The 23,014-nt window shown below is 38.4% G+C and overlaps 1 protein-coding gene and 1 non-coding gene across 2 annotated transcripts in view; one reads left to right on the top strand and one right to left on the bottom strand.

Moving 5' to 3' along the window:
* The window catches only part of znf385c (zinc finger protein 385C), a 325,442-nt gene that overhangs the window by 80,668 nt on the left and 221,760 nt on the right, over positions 1-23,014 (top strand). The gene's annotated exons all lie outside the window — the stretch shown is intronic.
* trnai-uau (transfer RNA isoleucine (anticodon UAU)) lies at positions 2,966-3,059 on the bottom strand. The gene is made up of 2 exons: positions 3,022-3,059; positions 2,966-3,001 (listed from the first exon to the last, which is right to left on the bottom strand). It is a non-coding gene; the product is annotated as a tRNA-Ile (tRNA).

The following is a 23,014-nucleotide window of genomic DNA, read 5'->3' as shown; positions in this document are numbered from 1 at the left end:
AAGTTGGTGTGTCAATTCCTGGTCATTGAGGAAGTGAATAAACTGAATTGCTCCAGGGGGGCCTGGACTTACAACCACAGAAGGACTTACAACCACAGCATCACTCTGTAGGTTAGTGTCTTTTACTGTACAGGAAGTACCACACGCTAACTGAGGTTGCCACTTGAACTTCTGCAAATAAGTCTTTCAAATGTTTTCAAAAATCATGCATGGAACTATTTTGTTTCCCCAATCAATGTTTTTACAAGGACATAGGAAGTAAGAGGATGGTAATGAAGTTGGGGACCAAATGTTGGTTGGAAGACGACTATGTTTTCTGTGATGATTATTAGTTTACTCCAATATTGTCATTAGGTTTATGCATGCTAAGTGATAAAAATCCACACATTGGATCTATGCGTCAATCACTGGTCATTGAGGAAGCGAATAAACTTCATTGCTCCATGAACTTTCAACATCAATATCAGTATCTACAGGTTATCTGTCTTATAAGTAACACATGCTAATTGATTGCGCCACTGGAGCTTGTAATTACTGATTTCATCGTCATCATCATCATCATTATCAGGTTCCATCTGCTCTCAGCAGGTCAGCGGACATGAGCCTCCACTTCTCGCGATATTGAGCCACTCGGATGCATTCATAATATTTCTGTTGAGTTCAGTTTTTGATGTTGTCAGTCCACGTTGTTCTTGGTCTACCTCTCCCACATTTACCGTTAAATTTTCCCTCTAGTAAGAGTTTCTGCAGGTTGTTTACTTTAGCAATATGACCAAAGTAGGCTAACAAAGTAGTAGTCTCTTGATGTTTAACTTACTTAGAACTCCATTTCTCTTGATTAAACAAAGGTTAATACAAATTTACATGATTTAAATCAACATAAATGTTTTACTTGAATGTGCTTCATTTATTTGCTCAAAACTTGGTAATAGTTTTATCTAAATTACCGTCTGGGTGTATTTTGAATTGAAATTTTCCTCATATGCGATCAAAATAAATTGTGTGATTAACGGTGGTGTAACGGTATTTCAGATATCACGGTATTTCGGTTTCAAAGTCTTCACAATAATACTGCGGCGTGTGACGGTATCAAACAAAAACCTGATGTGTAGTTTTGGTCTACCGCTTTGCTGTTGGTCGGGACTGATAATAAACTACATCTCCCAGAATCCTCTGCGCAGCGCGGGGCCCAAGGTGGGGGTGTGGAACGCCGTTAGCAGGAAGTGAAGTGTGTTGGTAGAAGATGACAGGACTTATTATTTTGGACATTTCTTCAAAAAAACATCAAAATAAGTAACTAAATGAATAAAGTAAAACAATGAATAACTATTTCAGTTGTGTTGCTAACAAACACACAATCATACCCAGGTGAAAACATAACCTCTTTGGCAGAGGTGAGAAAGTCTGCTTTCTGCAGAGCAAAGCGTGGCAATTTAGTCTCGAGCGTTTTCCAGACAACAGAGCCACACCGCAAAGAGGAAAATCACCAAAAAATAATTTACACTGATATACTCGAAAGCTACTTGATAAATCCTCAATCCATCCATCCATTTCGAGCCAACTGCACTTGAGAGGAAGGCAGGTACACTTTGGACAAGTCGCCATCTCATAAACTGTCACCTACAAAATATATTTAAAGCCAGCGAAGCCAAACATCAGTTTGTGAGGTATTAACATTGTTAACAGTTAAATTGTTGGTTAACTTCTCTGACAAACAGCATTTTCCAAACTGATATAAACATGTCCACTGTGATATAAACATGTCCACTGTGATATAAACACGTCCACTGAGGACGCTTCTTCTCATAAAAGTGAGTATTAATGTTTTAAAATGGATGTTTACATTGTCACTTAAAAGTCACTCATCTGTAAGGTTTGTTTTAATATAAGCTTGAAACAGTGGATGTACCTTCACAATTGTTTGCACTTAAAAATAATTGTTTGTAGTAATAAAAACGATTAAAACATTTTAGCGTTATGTTTGTGTTCGGTTACAGTAAGTGTGTTTATCCTAAATTTCCTGCCACTTCATTTTACACACTACGAAATTTTTAAGGCTTTTTTTCGGGGACATATACTACAATAATATCATACAGTGGCCTTAATACCGTGATAACATCGTGCTGTGAGATTTTTATATTGTTAAATTCCAAGTTATTAATCTGCGTATGTGCATGATTAATGTGATCATATCTTGTGATCAATCAAATGAGTTAACTCATTATTTTTATTTATTATTAATTTAATTAGAATTGAGTTATTTTAGCACTGTGTAATTGTATGCAAATGTATAATTCATCAGTTTTTATGAATCCCTTCTTTTGCAGTATATTTGATTAGTATTTATTTTTGTAATCGGCCTGACCTAAACTTTGATAATAATCTTCGGGATTAACACATGGTTTTATTTTATTTGACAAGTTTTATCCTGTTAAACTTTAAGTACATTAGATATAGTTATTGAATATGATTAAAATAATCAATACTCCGGGTACTCCGGCTTCCTCCCACCTCCAAAGACATGCACCTGGGGATAGGTTGATTGGCAACACTAAATTGGCCCTAGTGTGTGAATGTGAGTGTGAATGTTGTCTGTCTATCTGTGTTGACTTGTCCAGGGTGTACCCCGCCTTCCGCCCGATTGTAGCTGAGATAGGCTCCCAGCCCCCCGCGACCCCAAAAGGGACAAGTGGTAGAAAATGGATGGATGGAATAAGATTACCAATTTAGTGGAAAAGTTGGGCCCCGAGGTCAAAAAGGTTACGAACCCCTGCTTTATGTGACAGAGAGGTAATGAGCAGCATGCACACATTTAGATTAGTCCACAACTTTATGTTTTCTGTGTTAATTATTAGTTTACTGGTACTCCCATATTGTCATTAGGTTTACGCATGCCAACTGATAATAATGAACACATCCGATGTATGTGTCAATCACTGGTCATTGAGGAAATTAATTTAAAAAATGCTCCAGGTGAGGCTTGAACTCACAACCTCGGCATCACTCTGCAGGTTACTGTCTTATAAGTACCGCGCGCTAACCGATTGCGCCACTGGAGCTTATGCAATATTGTCCGTCAAAAGCCATTCTCCCAAAAAAACTTGTTCCTGTTTCAGAACGGAACAAGTCAGTTTTTCCCAATAAATCCTTTAGTTGGTATAAGATTGCAAGAAGAAGAAGTAGTAAGTTGGGCCAAAAAGATTGTTTTAAAGACTACTAAACGTTAAACATACAGTAGATCTTATTGTAAGACTGCAGTATATTGTACGTCGCTGCCATGGAAATATGCTCATCAGGCTTTGATCATCACCTCATCTACAAGGACTGCATGATGATAGATTCTCATTTTTATTCCAATGTCAGCATGAGGCACCTTCTTCATGTCTCTCCCGCCTTTTGTACGATTTCACCTCACAGTCCATTTGGATAAATGAACGCGTTTCCCTTGCCAACTTCCGCTGCCGCCATCATCATGTTCAGTACAAAATAGGTAGTAATGGTTGTTCCCTTACCCCGCAATGATAATTGAGTGAGATCAGATTGTGAGTAATGGGCCGATAATGGCGTAATTGGCTGAAGACTTTGGATATGCTCGTTGTCTGTTCTGAGGAGAGATATTTTCTTTAGCAACCCATCTGTCATCATCATTTTAGGGATTACTTTGCGGACTGCTGTCATCATATTCATTACAGAGAACCGTGGATCAGGAAATGAATTGTATTGCACAAAAGTGTGATTCATAATAACAGCTCATGACCCAACAACGAGTAACTCAAAATAATTAGCATGATGTTTTGCCTATGATTGCTGTAGTACCAGTTTTAACATAAAACATTGTTTACATATTCATTGCACCATTGATTTTGTTAGGTTAAAAAAAAGCTTGCTCAAGATGAGGGTCAAACGTTAGCATCACTCTGCATGTTACTGTCCTATACTGTAAGCACTACATGCTAACCGACTGCGCCACTGGAGCCTTTGGAAACAACCCCGTCAGGTGTGTTTTTTCCTTGTTTTAGAGTAGACCAGTCATTAATTTTTTTTGCAAATATGGTAGGAAGTATGAGGACAGTCAGTCAGGTTAAAAAACTACTGGATGTTTCCCTGGTTGAATATTAGCTCGCTTTGACACTATCATCATGTTTAAAGTAGGGTTGTCAATGTTAACGCGTTAACGCATGTTATTATTAAAAAAAAAATATCGCGTTATCATATATGAGTGAAGATTAATTACATTTGGGTCAATCAAGGCCTAACCCGGGTGTTACGCAGTCTGTGATCGCGATTGGAGGCGGCCAATTTTGTTTCAAAACATAACTTTAGATAAAAAGGAGGTAACTTCTTGGTATTTTAGCAGCAAACGTTCTTATTATTGGCGTACATCAAGTTTAAAATACCATGTTAAAGCAAAACAGGTACTCGAGAATGCCAACAATAGCATGAATGCTACATCGACAGCGATCAGAGGAGAGCGCTACGCTGGCAAAATTTACCGCGTCAATGTTGTCAACAAAAGTAGCACAGTTAAGTTAAACACATGCCTTTGCTAAACGGACAGCCTGCGAATGTAAACCACTTAACATCCGTCAGGACCAAGTCCTGCAAAAAGATGTCATTCATTTCACTACGGCATCCGGACATCTGTAACTAGTCACAACGAGCTGGGGTCGCATTGTACCAAAAAAAGAGATCAGCATCATCTGAAAAAGGTAAACAAGCTTGTTTGTTTTTAACAACTGGTTAAACTAAAGAAGAATGAATGCAGATTTAAATGGTGCACCATGTAAAGTTGTTAATGGGTGTGTTTACTGCATTATCGATTAGTAACTGGGCCGAGTTATTACTGCAAATACTTTGAAAATGTGCACTTAATTCTTACTATACTTACTTTCACCAAGACTTAAGCAAATTAGTGACTTGCAGTTGAGTAAGTCATTTAAAAAACATTCCCGTGTGACATTTCGATTACTAAATTAGATTTCTATCCAAATATTGGTGTATTTACTTAGCACATTTTATTCATGCAAGCAAATAAAAACCTGTGATTAATCTGTTTAAAAAAAATTAATAACTTGACAGCCCTAGTGTAAAGATGCATACCTTTCACATTTGAATCATTACGATACCAATTCCTGGTACCTGGGAATCGATACCGGTACTCAAAAGTACCACTTTTTGGTACTTTTGTGTGTGTTGATAAATATGAATTGTTTTGACAATAAAAGCAATATTTGTATCGCAAGTTGCAACATTTAAAAATGAGCTAATTATGGTAACTACTGTCCAATTTTTATATCTTGTTTTATCATCTCATAATATCATTTGCAAGTATGACACTAAGTTGTAATTACAGTTGCAAGACCAATACATTAGATGGCAGCAGTGTATGGTTTATGATGCGTTTGGTTTATTTGTTTGGTTTTGGTTGCACCCTAAAAAGTGTTAATACTGTAAGTATTGTAAATATTACACACTAGCTGTTTAATTTGTATGTATTTGTGCATCTTAGTTTTTTTTAAATTAACAGTTGGAGGTGTTAAAATCGCCACTGAAAATCGCTAATGCTAATCAGTATCATGCCAATAGCAAAGTCATACATATTAGCATTCATAGTATATTTTTTGAAATGTGGAGCCTTACTTTACTTGCGTTGGACTGGTTTATTTTTTTGGAGTCAATTGCTTTGTTGGCATTACAAATTGCAACTTTACCTAGAGGTAGTTTGACTAAGTCCTTTCTCAGTACTGCTGGAGTGATAACCAAGTGCCGAAGTGCAATTGGGTGTGACGTCACGCGCAACCCATAGTACTATAATATGGCAACGTTGGATTTTACGTGAATCGGTGCTTGGTAGGACCGGCGGGATTCGATCAGTGCCAAAAAAAAGTACCGGATTTGAAACCCATGCCTACAGATGCAAACTGATCTTAATAATAATAATACCTGGGATTTATATAGCGCTTTTCTAAGTACCCAAAGTAACTTTACATGTAGAACCCATCATTCGTTCACACCTGGTGGTGGTAAGCTACTTTCATAGCCACAGCTGCCCTGGGGTAGACTGACGGAAGCGTGGCCGCAATTTGCGCCAACCAACTCCGACCACCACCTATCATTCATCATTCAAGTCACTGGTGTGAGTGGCACCGGGAGCAAAGGGTGAAGTGTCCCACCCAAGGACACAACGGCAGCGATTTTTGGATGGTAAGAGGCAGTGAGCAAACCGGCAACCCTCAGGTTTCCTGCACGGTTGCTCTACCCACTAAGCCATGCCATACGCTGAAACAGACAACCGGGAACATGCACACATCAGATGTATATTACACACTTGTCTGTGCTAATAGCAAGCCGCGTAATTAGCCCAGTTTAACACCACTAATTGGTTTGACAAAGTCTTTTGGGTGTTGACAGAAAATGTGAAGCTAGGCCAAGGTTTGTAGCGGATAAGCAGGGTGTGAGTGCTGGATACTGGTTTGAGCACAGGTGCGTGTGGAATTACAGTTCTCACTTGTATCAGCGCTTAGTTTGCTCAGTGTGTTGCAATGTTTTTCTAGCATCACAGCAGGGTTTTAACACACTATTTGAACAGAGCGTCAAGTGTGCATATACGCTGTATGTGTGTTTGCTCATTTGTTGGTCTAACTGCAGACCATCCATCATTGCAAGACCTACAGTGTCCCCCGCTCGTGACCCAGATAGCACATGTCTGCGAGCTGAGTTATGACGTTTTGTGTGTGTGATTTATGGCCATCAAAAATTGTATTTTTTTTCCTACTTCTTTAGCAGTCAGAGCGAATTTGGTACCATCCACCACCCTCCTTCTCCTCCAGGCTCAGCAGAGTGCAAGTCAGCTCTGATTGCAAAGTCCTCTCATACAAACCTAGACCTGATTTCAGTCTTTCCTTACTTTTTATGCTCGCTGCCATGGAACAAAAATTGTCTCTCGGATGAGAAATGTTGTTTGGCTTTGTGTCTCCTAAATGCCTCGCTCTGCCTACTAATTCTCCTTTCCTCCAGTTCTACACCACTGTTGATTTTGTTGACTAAAACTTTTCGCCTTTGTTATTGTCGACGGCCTATTTTCCCAAGATGAAATCAGGGAATGAAAAAATGCACGTTGACTACAACAGTGACGAAATGAATTGACAATTTAGTTAGAATTAAACAAGATGAAAATGTTAACACAGACGAAATGCTAATATTTAATTTAGTTTTTAAGTGGGTAGGACAAAGTAGCCAATCACAGTTGCATGTGGGATAGGGGCGGGTGGAAAAGCACCAAAGGTATCCGGTCGGAACTAGCGTCTTTGTAAGGCACATTGTTTTGACTTTTCACCCAGAAAAGCAAGACTCAATACAAGACATCAATACAATATGTCTTCTACACCGGAAAGAAAGAGGAGAGAAGACATATGTTTATGTAACAAAATTTCATTGTTATCTGTGCTGTATATTTCAAGTTTGAATGACAATAAAAAGGAAGTCTAAGTCTCTAAGTCTAAGTCTAATATGAACGCACTTCACCTTTGCCGCGGTAGACAACAAAACAAGTTGTAATTTTTTGGTCAAAATACTACAAACCTAAAGCGCCATCTGCATACTAACTAACCATCAGGACTATCTAAACAATAGCAAGCAGGCCGAAGCTAATATTTTGAAATGACTCAAACTATACTGAATTACTGTTACTAATAAACATGATAGAGCAGGAGCAAGACCGCTGACAATACTACATGTCCGAAAATAAATACTTATTTAAAAAAACATGTCTATGAATGTTCTCGTTCATCCAGGTCATTGTCATCTCAGAGCATTCAATCGATTGCAACTGGACTGTTTGGTTTGTCTTGGAAGACGTTTCGCCGCTCATTCGGGTAGGCTTCATCAGTTTGTGCTCATAGACTTAGATTGGTCAGATCCAGTCCAACGGCTGGTGCCAAAACCCCAAATATTTATACTCCAAAAACCAGAAGGGTGTGCCTGGGCAAGGATGGTTTCATTATTAGCTTTTTAAACACACAAGGAATTTACCTTGGTAGACTGTGCTCTTGTTGTTCAATGTAAAGAATAAATTAACGCTCAACTAAAAATACAAACAAGTACTGAATATTAACCAAGTGTTAGCGATATTGTTATTATAAGCACTAACGCTGACAAACTATTTTTAGTGGCGCCATGATCACAGAGAGCTAATATTAGCTTATGCAGCTACATTGTTGACATATTGAGCCGGTGAGCTGCTGCATCGCCTCTGAGCTGGTGAAAGTTAATTTTACATTATAAATCAAGCCTCTGAGCGTCTCACGTGAATAGTAGAATAATGTGGCCATGAACCGAGAAGTTGGTAAAATTTAACATACAACTACCCGACCATGACGAGAAAAGACACGAATAAACGATTGTTTGCAGCACCTTTTTTTGTACTTGTGGGTGGATTATGATTAATTCTTAATCAAAACAGGGAGATATGAACATCCCATCAGTCTGCATCCCAGTGAGAGCAGACATTGTACAGTAAGTGATTGTTTTATTATGTTCATACTTTGTATTTCTTGTTTAGCACATAGCAATACTGTTACACGATGCTTAGGGTTTCACTAAAGCTGCATCTGTTTAGCACTGTTTGTAAAACTTGCAGCTCATCCTCTGTATATTCAGGCTCAAAAATATAAGTTTCTGGATCATCATTTGTCTTAAAGAAGTTTTTGTTGTCTCTCATGAAGTCTTCCATGATTAGTAGTGTTGATGTAGTTGTATGCAATAGTGAATGTTGTGATGCAGCCGTAAAAATTAACATGCCATCTTATGCTGGAAATTTCGGGTGTTCAACGATCCATTGTGGGAGATTTTCTATCAAGAGTCGAGGCCATTTGTTTTTTATAAACATCAAAGACAATTAACGTGTCTTCAACATTTGTACTTCTAATTTACTCCTTTTTTGTAATCTTCATAAACAATGTTTAGTCTTTCACGAACCTGGTTTACAGTACGTGTTTTTGTAAACATTTAATACGATTTTGAACGTCCTATGAACATAGCATACATATGTGTAGGGATCTCTTTCTGGACTCCCTAATCTAACAGCCAACATCAAAAACAATTAAAGCTTCGACGAGCCAAACGTACGTATTTTTTACAATTTAGTGTCCTAAATTAACCTAATGTTTGAATTTTAAAAACCATTTGCAGTTTTCAATGAGCCGGGTAAAAGGTTTGTTCAGTGTGCTTCACCCACCAGAGCTGTTGTATCTCTTGTAGCTCTTTCAACTGGTTAGCGTGTGTTAATTATAAGACAGTAATCTGCAAAGTGACGCAAAGGTTGGGAGTTTGAGCCTCAACTGTAGCAGTTAATCTTCCAGAAGTATCTATATTATGCCAGGGACATTTATAAAGTTCACAGTCTAAATAAAAATGTTTGGACTGGAATACTCAGAGTACACCCTCTGTATAGAAATGTTCCGTCCAATTCCAGGATTCCTGAAACTTTCTTGCTCTGTGACAACTGTACAAACCTTAGGATCACTGTGCTGGCCCCTCTACTAATTAATTTATTTGTCGTTGTTTTTTTAGTAACTTGGCAACATGAATAACAAGCACTGTCAGTAGGAATGGCGAATGCACAAACAGCTTGTTCCAAAGGGCGGCTAGCATGCCAACACTGACACTATCACTGATCCTGGGATTATAATACTTTGGATACCCAATGGTTACTTGCGCCAACCACATACACACCTGCACCGCATGCTGAAGCAGCATTTAAGTCCCTCTCTACTTCTCCTTTTAGTAGGACAGTTGTGCCACTGAGACCACTTGCTGGCCCTAAAACCGAGTTATACTGTGTCAGCACGCACAGAGCTGCTATGGATGAGTGGTTCGAGAATGTGGTCCGTGGCAGAAGGGCCTCCTGTTAAATTTTTTAAGACTTGTTGTAATACTTGAGGTTAAAAAAAATGGATCGGATATTCCTAGCATGCTGTTAATAAATGCTACACAAATAACCGCTGTAAAAAGATATGAGATGCAGCTCCACTCCAGTCCACTAGGTGGTGATATTGGACATCCTAGAGTGTAATTGTGCTTAGCTTTATCACTTATGCCTGTAACAAACAGAAAATACATGATTTTGATGAGCTAAAAGCTGTATTTTCTCCTGTCATAAAGCATTGTGACTTTCCTTTTCTTCTTGTTTAATATTTGACGACAGGCGCTTTGAGCTTCTCTTGCTGGTTGCATAACCTCATCATCCCTCCAGCCTCCCCAAATTACATTTGTTTACAATCAAGCATGCAATTTGTCACTGTGTGCGTTCAATTATTTCATGCCTCGGCACAAATTCTGCGTCCTATCTTCTTCTATGTCGAGAAAGTCCCAAATAGGCCTATAATTGCCGGACAAAGGGAGGATGATTGCGTCCATGTCGCCTTCTAACTACCTGATGTGTGACTGTTAGGTTTCTCAGGGATATGATGAAAGACGGTGAACCCTCTGTGATGCCGACTGATTGAATTCGGTTCTTTTGATTGATATCTTCAAACTTTTTCCACTGAGGGCCGCACACTGAAACACCAAAGCATGCTGGGGCCATTATGACAGTTTTAATTTTCAAAATGATTTCAATATATAGATTTTTTTAACCTTTAGTGCTCTCTTGAAGTTTGGTCCCAAGGACCCGGAAGGGTTTCAGTCAGAAATGTTTTTAAAAAATAGGTCAATAATTAGTAACGACATTGATTTTAATTCATCAGTATTTTTTAACAATGACAGTTTAAAAAAAGAAAATCCCACCAACATTCTTGGGGATCCATAAAAGCCCGACTCATTAAAGTGTTAAAATAGGTCATGCATTTTTTTTTCAAACTTTGAACGATTAAGTCTCTAGATCAGGAGTGTCCAATTAGTTTTCACTGAGGGCCACATCCCAGTTATGGCCGCTTGTAACCATGAATAATTAATAAATAAAAATGTATAGGGATTCACCTCATGATATTTTTATTTTTAACATTTTTATCATGGGGCTGTGTCAGAGGATAATTTCACCACACCTAGTGTGTGTGTGACTATCGTTGGGACTTTAACTTTTAATATTAAAGTTTAAAAGATATGCAATACATGTATTTTTTTCTGTCAAAATGTAAAGGATACACTTAGTAGGAAAAAAATACTGCCATATATTATTTAAATCCTTTCGTGGGCCACATTTAATGACAAATCTGGTCCTTGGCCTTGACTTTGACGCCTGTGCTTATACAGTAGATCAACTTCAGATCTCTCCGTCAATTAGAGGTTTTTAACAATTTTTTATCTTTTTGTTTTATGAACTTGTAGCCGCTCTGTGTTCTGTATCAATCTTCCCAAACTGCGGGGCGCAAATCCACGTCACGCAAATGAGAGGTAAGTGTGCTAGCCACTATAGGCTAAAGCCCGAGATGCTAATCCAGTGGCTAGCACACTCTTTGAAGCTGTCAGGGAGTGAGGTTTACCAACGTACGCATGGCGCAGCCACCCTGGCTGGCCTCCGTTACACACTTGTCCAGGGTGCACCCTGACGTCCGCTCGAGTGCAGCTGGGATGAGCAACTGGGATAAGCTCCGGCCCGCCCGCAACCCCGGGAGGGACAAGCGGTCGAAAAATGGATGGATGGATGCCCTTTTTGTTGAAAAAAATGTTGATTCAATATTGACAGCTTTAAAAAAAAATAGCAGCTTTATCTTATTAGAGTCAACATTGCAACTTTTTTTATATGCATTTCACCTTTTTATTACACTTTCTTATTGTGTAAGACTCTTGCTTCCGGGTTCCTCGGACCACCAATCACCGACATCACCGCTCCTTTTTAGGGTTTTTTAGACACTCTTTTATTTAACAAGAATAGTCTGTGTTGTGCTTTTCAGCAATTGTCTTTAGTGTCTGTCAGTCTCGCTCTCGCTCTGTCTCGTGCTCCAACTCCAACTCCCTTCTCCTCCCCGGCTGCTGCCTTTTAACAGAGCGACAGGTGATTAGATAAGCAGGCCCAGGTGGGCCATCTACGCACCTGTCGCTGATCTCGAAGCTGGTCCTGGCACACCTCGCTTCGCTGCAGGTCCGCAGGCCACGCCCCCCTCCACACTTATGTTTGTTTATTTTTTGAAATATTAATTTTTAAAGGGGTCGCGGACTGATAAAAATTGAGCTGCGGGCCACAAGTGGCCCCTGGGCCACACTTTGAACCCTCGTCTTAGAACGCCACCGGATGTTCTATGGGGGCTCGGCCTTGTTGTCCCCATGTCGTCGCTTGTCTGTGGGAAAACTCCCAAGCTAAAGCAAACATGCTGCAAACGCATGTAAGTTATGTTATAAAAATATAGGTTAGGCGAGGCCAGGCTTGTCACTGCGCATCATTGCGACCACATCCAAGGTTTCTCCGTGTTTACGCCATCGGTGGCAGATGTCCTTCACGCTGTGTCAGATGCAGAACTCTTAAAGCCTACGCCAAAAACCACTGGCGAGCCTCGGATCCTGCCAGCCTTTTGGGTAGCTCCTTATTATTCAATAAGGATGAATAATAATTGGATGCAGTCCGCACAGTAGCAAACATCTTTTAGTGGCGAGGCTTGTTCGGATGCCACAAGTTGTGTCAGGCACTCACTTGCGCAGAGAAGGGAAAGTCAAATAAACACGTCCTATTGGCTTTTTTTTGTGCATCGCCATCCCGGGGGTTTGCCCTTGTCTAAATATATCCAGTGTTGGACGGAACCCCTCCCAGTATCTGCGGTTACTCCGATCGGGCAGTTCCCCAGTAGACTTTGTGGTTATGTGTGAACTTTAACTAAAGGCAGAAGAATGTTTGAACAGTGAGAGAGCTGGATGCTTGCTTTTTATGCATGTGGTTGAAAACTGAATAAGGGCACACGAGATGGAGGCAGCTGGAGGGGCGCGGCACTTTGCCAATTAGGAAAGAGTCAAGGTCGCGTTACAAGGCACGGTTGAGGGTGGGGTTATAACAAATACATTCTTAATTCAATATGTTCCAACTATTTGTCAAGCACGTTCCTACAATCAGGCACGCACATGTTGGAAAGATAACATTTAGATAGACTCATTGAACATTAGTTATACAATTGTATTGTGCGCATCTTGTATTTATGTTACACATACATGATACACATTTGGGCAACAATTGAGTTTTTTTTAAATATAAATATACAGTCATGGTCAAAAGTTTACATACACTTGTAAAGAACATAATGTCATGGCTGTCTTGAGTTTCCAATAATTTCTACAACTGTTATTTTTTTGTGATAGAGTGATTGGAGCGCATACTTGTTGGTCACAAAAAACATTCATGAAGTTTGGTTCTTTTATGAATGTATTATGAGTCTAATCTACCAAATCCGCTGGGTCAAAAGTATACATACAGCAATGTTAATATTTGGTTACATGTACCTTGGCAAGTTTCACTGCAAAAAGGCGCTTTTGGTAGGCATCCACAATCTTCTGGCAAGCTTCTGGTTGAAATTTTTACCTCTCCTCTTGACAAAATTGGTGCAGTTCAGCTAAATGTGTTGGTTTTCTGACATGGACTTGTTTCTTCAGCATTGTCCACATGTTTAAGTCAGGACTTTGGGAAGGCCATTCTAAAACCTTAATTCTAGCCTGATTTAGCCATTTCTTTACTACTTTTGACATATGTTTGGGGTCATTGTCCTGTTGGAACACCCAACTGCGTCCAAGAACCAACCTCCGGGCTGATGATTTTAGGTTGTCCTGAAGAATTTGGAGGTAATCCTCCTTTTTCATTGTCCCATTTACTCTCTGTAAAGCACCAGTTCCATTGATGGCAAAACAGGCCCAGAGCATAATACTACCACCACCATGCTTGACGGTAGGGATGGTATTGCTGGGATTAAAGGCCTCACCTTTTCTCCTCAAAAAATATTGTGGCCAAACAGCTACATTTTTGTTTCACCTGACATCACATGGACAAAAATAAGACCTACTGCAAGAAAGTCCTGTGGTCAGATGAAACAAAAATTGTCCATGTCAGAAAACTAACAAATTTAGCTGAACTGCACCAATTTTGTTAAGAGGCGCCTTATTGCAGTGAAACTTGCCAAGGGACATGTAACCAAATATTAACATTGCTGTATGTATACTTTTGACCCAGCAGATTTGGTCACATTTTCAGTTGACCCATAATTAGGGTTGGGTATCGAGTATCGAATATCGATTGGAACCGGGACTAACTTTCTGATTCTCCCGGTATCGTTCAAAAGTTTAAATTTCGATTCCTATTTTCGATACCCAGTCCGCCGACCGGAAAAAAAAAAAAAAAAAAAAAAAGTCCGCCAAACCGGAAGAAAAAGCCGCTGAGCACCAACGAAGAAGCGCCCACCGCCGGAAGTGTTAGCATAGCCGAGCGAGTCAGTAAAGCTCAAGCATGGATAGCGGGCGTCGGCGGTCGAAAGTGTGGCTTTACTTTACAAAAAAAAAAAGAAATAACCGCGAAATAACAGAGCTCCATTTCCATCAAGAAACGAGTGGAGAGAGAGCTGCAGATGTACCAGGACGTTCCACCGATACTTATGTCTGACGACCCTGCTGCATGGTGGTGGTCCGGTGGAACCAACAAAAGACTTATCCTTTGCTGTCAGATCTAGCTTTCTCCTATTTATGCGTTCAAGCTTCTTCCACACCCAGCGAACGTGTATTTTCCACAGCAGGAGACACTATCTGTCCAGAACGCTCACGCATCCTGCCTGAGAAGGCGGATATGGTCATTTTCCTAAACAAAAACTGTCTCTGATTTTATACTGTACCTGCTGCTAATCTGGACTGGGTTTTGCAAGTTGTTTCTTATTGTTTATTTGCTTTTCTGAACCAGGTTAGCCCATCAGTGGGAGCACGGTAACATTTTTAAGTACCTGCAGCATCATACACTTGTGTGTGTAAATGTGTTTTCATGAGGTTTTCAAAAATAAAGCTCTCTTGAGGAAAGTGTACCCCTGGGAAAATGTATTCATAATTTATAATATTTATATTCAAGTTCATAGATTTGATATTTATATTCTAGTTGAAAACAGCCCTGTGAGGAATTTATAGTAAACTTCATAAAAAGTTAATAGAATTAAAATTGATGGAGAATGTCAGACTATTTCATTCAGAAAGACTGTAGGTTAGCTAGCTCATTTAAAATATCCTAAACTTTTTTTTGACCCTGCTTCTTAAAAGAATCGGAATCGAGGATCGTCAGGAATCGGAATCGAAACAAAGAACCGGAATCGGAATCGGAATCGTTCGAATTCAAACGATACCCAACCCTACCCATAATAAATTCATAAAAGAACCAAACTTCATGAATGTTTTTTGTGACCAACAAGTATGTGCTCCAATCACTCTATCACAAAAAAATAAGGGTTTTAGAAATTATTGGAAACTCAAGACAGCCATGACATTATGTTCTTTACAAGTGTAATTTACCACAATTGTGTATATATATATATATATATATATATATATATATATATATATATATATATATATATATATATATATATATATATATATATATATATATATATATATATATATATATATATATATATATATATATATATATATATATATATATATATATATATATATATATATAATTTATATATATGTCTTTTTTTTTTTACTTAATATTTTTTAATGATAGACTACGCAGACAATAAGGCTTTTAATACTGTTGATTTAAATAATACATTCCCCTTTTCTGCTGCTCCCTAATTTCCGTTCCGCATTTTCCAGCACACCTTCAACACGTCGAGTATACGTCCTCACGCAGTTGCTTTTAGCTGCTGGCATTACACGACAGGCTCTTTCCACTCCTTGTGTTTGCTTCTCATAGACAGCAAGCGCACCTTCTTACACACGTCACATACTGTCACGTCATACGTCACATACGTGTACGCACTCTCCCAGCAGAGAGGTAGCAGCATGGCTAACGTTAGCTGTGATGCTAGCGTAGCCGTGTGAGCAGTAATAATGAAGGAAGAATTAATTAATTCCCAAGAAAAACAGCTGGGGGTCCATCGTCTGGCGGTGGTTTGGCTTCAAGTGGGAATATGTCGAACAGACAACCCTAATTTGTCAAGTGTGGGGCAAAAGCGTTGCTATAAAAAGTAGCATTACTGCTAATATGTAGCATCGTTTGAAAAGTCCCATGCGAGAAATTGAAGAGAGTTTGAAACTCCGCACGTCAACATCTCCATTGTGTATTATTCAAACTCACCTAATTCAGCTGGCTACTTGTTATCAAGAGTACTAAAACCCTTTTCAACATGAATCTGACAACTAAGTAGGCTAAATAACTTTAAATTTTAATATGCTCGGATAAGGCCAGTATCGGTATCGGATCAGAAGTGCAAAAACAACATCGGTATCGGATTGGAAGTGCAAAAACCTGGATCGGGACATCCCTAATATATATATATATATATATATATATATATATATATATATATATATATATATATATATATATATATATATATATATATATATATATATATATATATATATATATATATATATATATATATATATATATATATATATATATATATATATATATGTCTGCACATGGACATTATTCAACGGGGAGTTTTTGTTCTGTGTGACCTTTCTTGTGTTTGGATTCACAAAGGGATAATAGCTCCATGTGATTGTGTCAGCAGCACGCTGCACTCGGACGCAAGTAAACACACGCAAGGTGTGACAAATGTCCTCCGCTGCGCACCGCTTCAAAGGAAGATGGGAGAAAACACATCAATACATGTGTCGCTGCTTTTTATTGACTCTCAAGCCGGGTGCTGATGGTTGGTCTTATCTGCTGAGCTGTATTGTATGTAAGTGTAATTGCACTCGTTAGGGGAACCACAGTCGTTATGTAATCAGCTTTGATGCAGGAGGACAAAAAGACATTCTGGTGATACTGACAGTAATGACATTATAACAGTAATAACACTTCTTTGATTAGGACAATTATACTTTGTGTCGCCATGCTTCTTATTTAATGGATTAGGCCAGGTGCCTTCCATTGCATTCTGTCTTTGTCTACAGCAAGGGGGGGGGGGGGGGTCCAAACTTTTTCCACTGAAGGCCGCACACTGAAAAATCAAAGCATGCGGGGGCTATTTTATTATTTTTCATTTTCAAAACAAATACAATATATAGATTTTTTTCACCTTTAGGGCTCCCCTCAAGTTTGGTCACATGGACCCGAAAAGGTCTCAGTTATAAATGTTTTAAAAGATAAGTCATACATTATTTAATGTTTTTTTTAATCAATGCTTAAATCTCTAGATCAACTTCAGGCCTTTTCTGTCGATATAAAGGTTTTTTTCTTTATGATTTATGCCCTTTTTACCAAAACCCTGTTTTTATGGCAAAAACACAAAATACACACACACGCACACACACACACACACACACACACACACACACACACACACACACACACACACACACACATATATATATATATATATATATATATATATATATATATATATATATATATATATATATATATATATTATATATATATATATATATATATATATATATATATATATATATATATATATATATATATATATATATATATATATATATATATATATACATATATATATATATATATATATATATATATATATATATATATATATATATATATATATATATATATATATATATATATATATATATATATATATATATATATATATACACAGTGCCCTCCAAAAGTATTGGAACAGTGAGTCCAATTCGTTTGTTTTTGGGTTTGACATCAAAAGGTGAATATGGGACAAGAGATCAACATTTTAGCTTTCATTTCCAGGTATTTACATCTGGATCTGATACACAACTTAGAAGATAGCACTTTTTGTTTGAACCTACCCATTTTTCAGGAGAGCAAAAGTATTGGAACATGTGACTGACAGGTGTGTTTTGTTGCCCAGGTGTCTCACAATTACATTATTATTCAAACAATAAATAGCACTGAATGTCTGAGCTCAGTTTCAGATTGGGTAGGATAGGTTTTGCCTGTACAGACTGCATTTAGAGGTGGAACCAACATGAAAACCAGAGAGCTGTCTATGGGTGAAAAAGAAGCAATTGTGAATCTGAGAGAAGAACGTTTGGAGAAAGAAAGGATCAGCTCATGATCCCAAACATACAAGCTCATCTGTGAAAAATAATGTCATGGCTTGGGCTTGCATGGCTTCTGGGACGTCATCTTCATTGATGATGTAACACATGATGGCAGCAGCAAAATGAACTCAGAAGTCTACAGAAACATTATGTCTGCTAATTTAAAGAAAGATGCAACCAAACTGATTGGGAGATCCTTCGTCATGCAGCAAGATAACGACCAAAACAACAAAGGAGTTGATCAGGGGCAAGAAGTGGAAGGTTTTAGACTGGCCAAGTCAGTCTCCAGACTTAAACCCAATAGAGCATGCATTTTACCTGCTGAAGAGGAGACTGAAGGGAGTAACCCCCCAAAACAAACAACAACTGAAAGAGGCTGCAGTGAAAGCCTGGAAAAGCATCACAAAAGAAGAATGCAAAAGTTTGGTGATGTCAATGGCTCACAGGCTTGATGCAGTTATTGAAAGCAAAGGATTTGCAACTAAATATTAAGTCTTATTCACTTTAATCTATTTTAAGTTTATATGTTCCAATACTTTTGATCACCTAAAAATGTTTTGTTCTATTACAAATATTGCTATCTTCTAAGTTGTGTATCAGATCCAGATGTAAATACCTGGAAATGAAAGCTGAATCTCATATTCATCTTTTGATGTCAAACCCAAATGTTTTCAGTCTACAACAAAAATAAAGGAACTGGCCTCACCGTTCCAATTCTTTTGGAGGGCACTGTATATATATGAGGTGGTGACTTGTCCAGGGTGTACCCCGCCTTCCACCCGATTGTAGCTGAGATAGGCTCCAGCGCCCCCGCGACCCCGAAGGGCATAAGCGGTAGAAAATGGATGGATGGATGGATATATATATACACACACACACACACACACACACACACACACACACATATATATATATATATATATATATATATATATATATATATATATATATATATATATATATATATGCATATATATATATATATATATATATATATATATATATATATATATATATATATATATATATATATATATACATATAAATATACATATATATATACATATATATATATATATATATATATATATATATATATATATATAATAGTAGTAGTATTTTTTTAAACTTTCAACGCTTATGTCAATTTCAGATCTATTCGTCGATTGATTATACGTTTTTGGTATTTTTTCATGCTTTTGTTTAACGGCCCTTTTTGTCAAAGACATTTTGTTTTTATATATTATATGAGGTGGCGACTTGTCCAGGGTGTACCCCACCTTCCGCCCGATTGTAGCTGAGATAGGCTCCAGCGCCCCCCGCGACCCTGAAGGGAATAAGCGGTAGAAAATGGATGGATGGATGGATATTTGTATATTATACACAAAATATGCAATATTTTCACCCAAAATATTTCAAAGTGGAATAGTTCATGTGAAGTATTTGGAGCCGTCAGTGTCATGATCCGTGGGCCGGATCATGTTTTTGTGTTTTCTTTTAGTTTTGGACTCCTTTTGTTATTACTTGTGCACCTGTGAGTTTGTTTCGTCACCATGGTTACTTATTATTTTCACCTGCCACTTGTGTTCCCGACGCGCACCTGTTTGTCATCACTGACACTATTTAAAACCTGCCTTTTTGTTCACTCGTCCTGTTCTCCTTGTTTGCGGTAAGCATCAGTCACGTTTTCTGTATTCTTGTTCCCAACTCTTGTGCTAGTGTTAGCCTTAGCTTCCCGTGCGTTCGGCACGCTTTTCTTTTGCTTGTTTTTCTGTTTGGCTATGATTTGTATTAATTAAACCATCTCTTACCTTCACGTTTTTGTCCGGAGTGTTCGTGTTGCACTGGAGGAACGATCCCGCACAAATATGCGACCCCCACGTGACAGTCAGTGAATGTGAATTGTGAATTATATTTATATAGCGCTTTTCTTTAGTGACTCAAAGCGCTTTACATAGTAAAACCAAATATCTAAGCTACATTTAAACCAGTGTGGGTGACACTGGGAGCAGGTGGGTAAAGTGTCTTGCCCAAGGACACAACGGGAGTGACTAGAATGGTGGAAGTGGGGATCGAACCTGGAACCCTCAAGTTGCTGGCACGGCCACTCTACCAACCGAGCTATACCGCCCCAATAATTCATAACTACATTGATTTTGATTTATTATTATTTTTTGAGAGATGAAAAACAGCCTGCACGGCAGCGTTGTGTTATTAGAATCAACATTGCAACTTTTCTTGTTACATTTCACCTGTTCACTTTTATTCCACTTTTTTAAGTTTTTGTTTTTTTCAATAGTATTTTTAGAATTTGCTACGGGTTGCAAATGGCCCTCGGGCCACACTTTGGACACCTCATCTACAAACACACTTGGGTTAAATTTGAGTTTTGTTGGGACCAGGTGTTACATTTACAGGGCGTGGTTGCTTGGCTGTTGTTTTCCGAGCTGCCCTTGAGCAAGGCATATAACCCTCATTGCATGTGTTTCTTTCTCCCTGATTCATGTCGTGCCCTGTTTGTCTATCTGTGCATGTTTGAAGTGGATTCCGTGTTTGCAATGGGTGGAAAAAAATAATTATGACAGCGTAAACTTAATTTCCCCTTAGAGGATTAACAGATCTCACAAGTGAGTACACGCTTCACATTTCAGATTTATTTTAAATGATTTCTTGTCACGGGACAATATTGTAGTAAACGTTGATATACTTTGGAGTAGTAGCTGCTAGTATAGATTTACTGATTATAAGTCAACACACAGACATTATTGTGTAAATATGTGGCAACACAAGTGAGTACACTTCATAATGAACATGTCCGCATAAAATGGTGGTTGTGATTATTTAGGGCCTGATCTATAAAAGGTTTGCATGTACTAAAACATGCGCAAACAAATAGCACTCGCAAAGCTGATCTACTAACTTGTGCACAGTGGGTTGTGTCTCTTAAGTGAGCAGAATAACGATGGCAATATCCATTTAGCGTGTCTGTTTTCATGGATATGTAGAATATATGATGAGCATCAGAACGGCCACAATGCTGAGATGCAAATGTATTTACTTAGCACGCACAATCTGATTTATCTAGGCTGAAACTGCTCTGCGTGTGCTATTTTGCGTCTATATTTAGTACGTCTTAGTACCGAAGTACATGTCAAACTACTTCCTTAACGTAAATGACAGCCATAACCACAACACCAGGGGGAGCTCCACTAACCACGTTAAACCCAGATTCCGAACTAACAAAGGTCTTAACTCATTCTCTTTCTATGCCACATCAATGTGGAATGCGCTCCCAACAGGTATAAAAGAAAGGGCATCTCTATCCTCCTTCAAAACCGCAATAAAAGTTCACCTCCAGGCAGCTACAACCCTAAACTAACACCCTCCCCGGATTGCCAATAATCAAATGTAAACAATCAAATGCAGATACTTTTTCTTATGCCTTCAGATCTCTCTCTCTCTCTCTCTCTCTCTCTCTCTCTCTCTCTCTCTCTCTCTCTCTCTCTCTCTCTCTCTCTCTCTCTCTCTCTCTCTCTCTCTCTCTCTCCACTACTTGCTGTCCATATCCTACCCCCTCCCACACCCCTGATTGTAAATAATGTAAATAATTCAATGTGATTATCTTGTGTGATGACTGTATTATGATGATAGTATATATCTGATTGTATATATCTGTATCATGAATCAATTTAAGTGGACCCCGACTTAAACAAGTTGAAAAAGTTATTCGGGTGTTACCATTTAGTGGTCAATTGTACGGAATATGTACTTCACTGTGCAATCTACTAATAAAAGTCTCAACCAATCAATCAATCAATCAAAGTCTGAAAAGTATGTGCAAACTGACAAAGTTAAGGCACACGGCTGTGAGAAAGGAGGCACTTACGTGAGCGTGTCAACATCTGAGCCGAGGCTGTCGTTGTGGCTTGTGCAGCCCTTTGAGACACTCGTAATTTAGGGCTGTATACAGTTGTGCTCATAAGTTTACATACCCTGGGAGAATTTATGATTTCTTGGCCATTCTTCAGAGAATATGAATGATAACACAAAAACCTTTCTTCCACTCATGCTTAATGGTTGTGTGAAGCTATTTATTGGCAAACAACTGTGTTTACTCTTTTTAAATCAAAATGACAAAAGAAAGTACCAAAATGACCCTAATCAAAAGTTTACATACCCCAGTGACTTTGATCTGATAACATGCACAAAAGTTGACACAAACAGGTTTGAATGGCTAATCAAGGTTCCAATCCTCACCTGTGACATGTTTGTTTGTAATTAATGTGTGTGTATAAAAGGTCAGCGAGTTTCTGGGCTTCTGACAGACCATTGCATCTTTCAGTCAGTGCTGCACAGATGTTTCTGGATTCTGAGTCATGGGGAAGGCAAAAGAATTGTCAAAGGATCTATGAGAAAAGGTAATTGAACTGCATAAAACAGGAAAGGAGTATAAAAAGATATCCAAGGAATTGGGAATGCCAATCAGCAGTGTTCAAACGCTGATTAAGAAGTGGAAAATGAGGGATTCAGGTAGACCAGCAAAGATTTCAGCCACAACTGCCAGGAAAATTGTTCGAAATGCAAAGAAAAACCCACAAATAACTTCAGCTGAAATACAGGACTATCTGAAAAATTGTGGTGTGGCTGTTTCAAGATGCACAATAAGGAGGCACTTGAAGAAAAATGGGCTGCATGGTCGAGTCGCCAGAAGAAAGCCATCACTCCAAATTACTTTGTTCCAGAAGTTTTGAGGCTTGTCTCTGTGCTGTTTGGTGTAATGTAAGCGGGATACTTTGTGACATTTGCGCAGAAATGGCTATCTTCTGGCGACTCG

The sequence above is a fragment of the Entelurus aequoreus genome, linkage group LG06 (assembly GCF_033978785.1).
Source record: "Entelurus aequoreus isolate RoL-2023_Sb linkage group LG06, RoL_Eaeq_v1.1, whole genome shotgun sequence".
Classification (NCBI taxonomy): Eukaryota; Metazoa; Chordata; class Actinopteri; order Syngnathiformes; family Syngnathidae; genus Entelurus; species Entelurus aequoreus.
The sequence above is the reverse complement of the archived record's forward strand: the minus strand, read 5'-3'. Positions and strand labels throughout refer to the sequence as shown.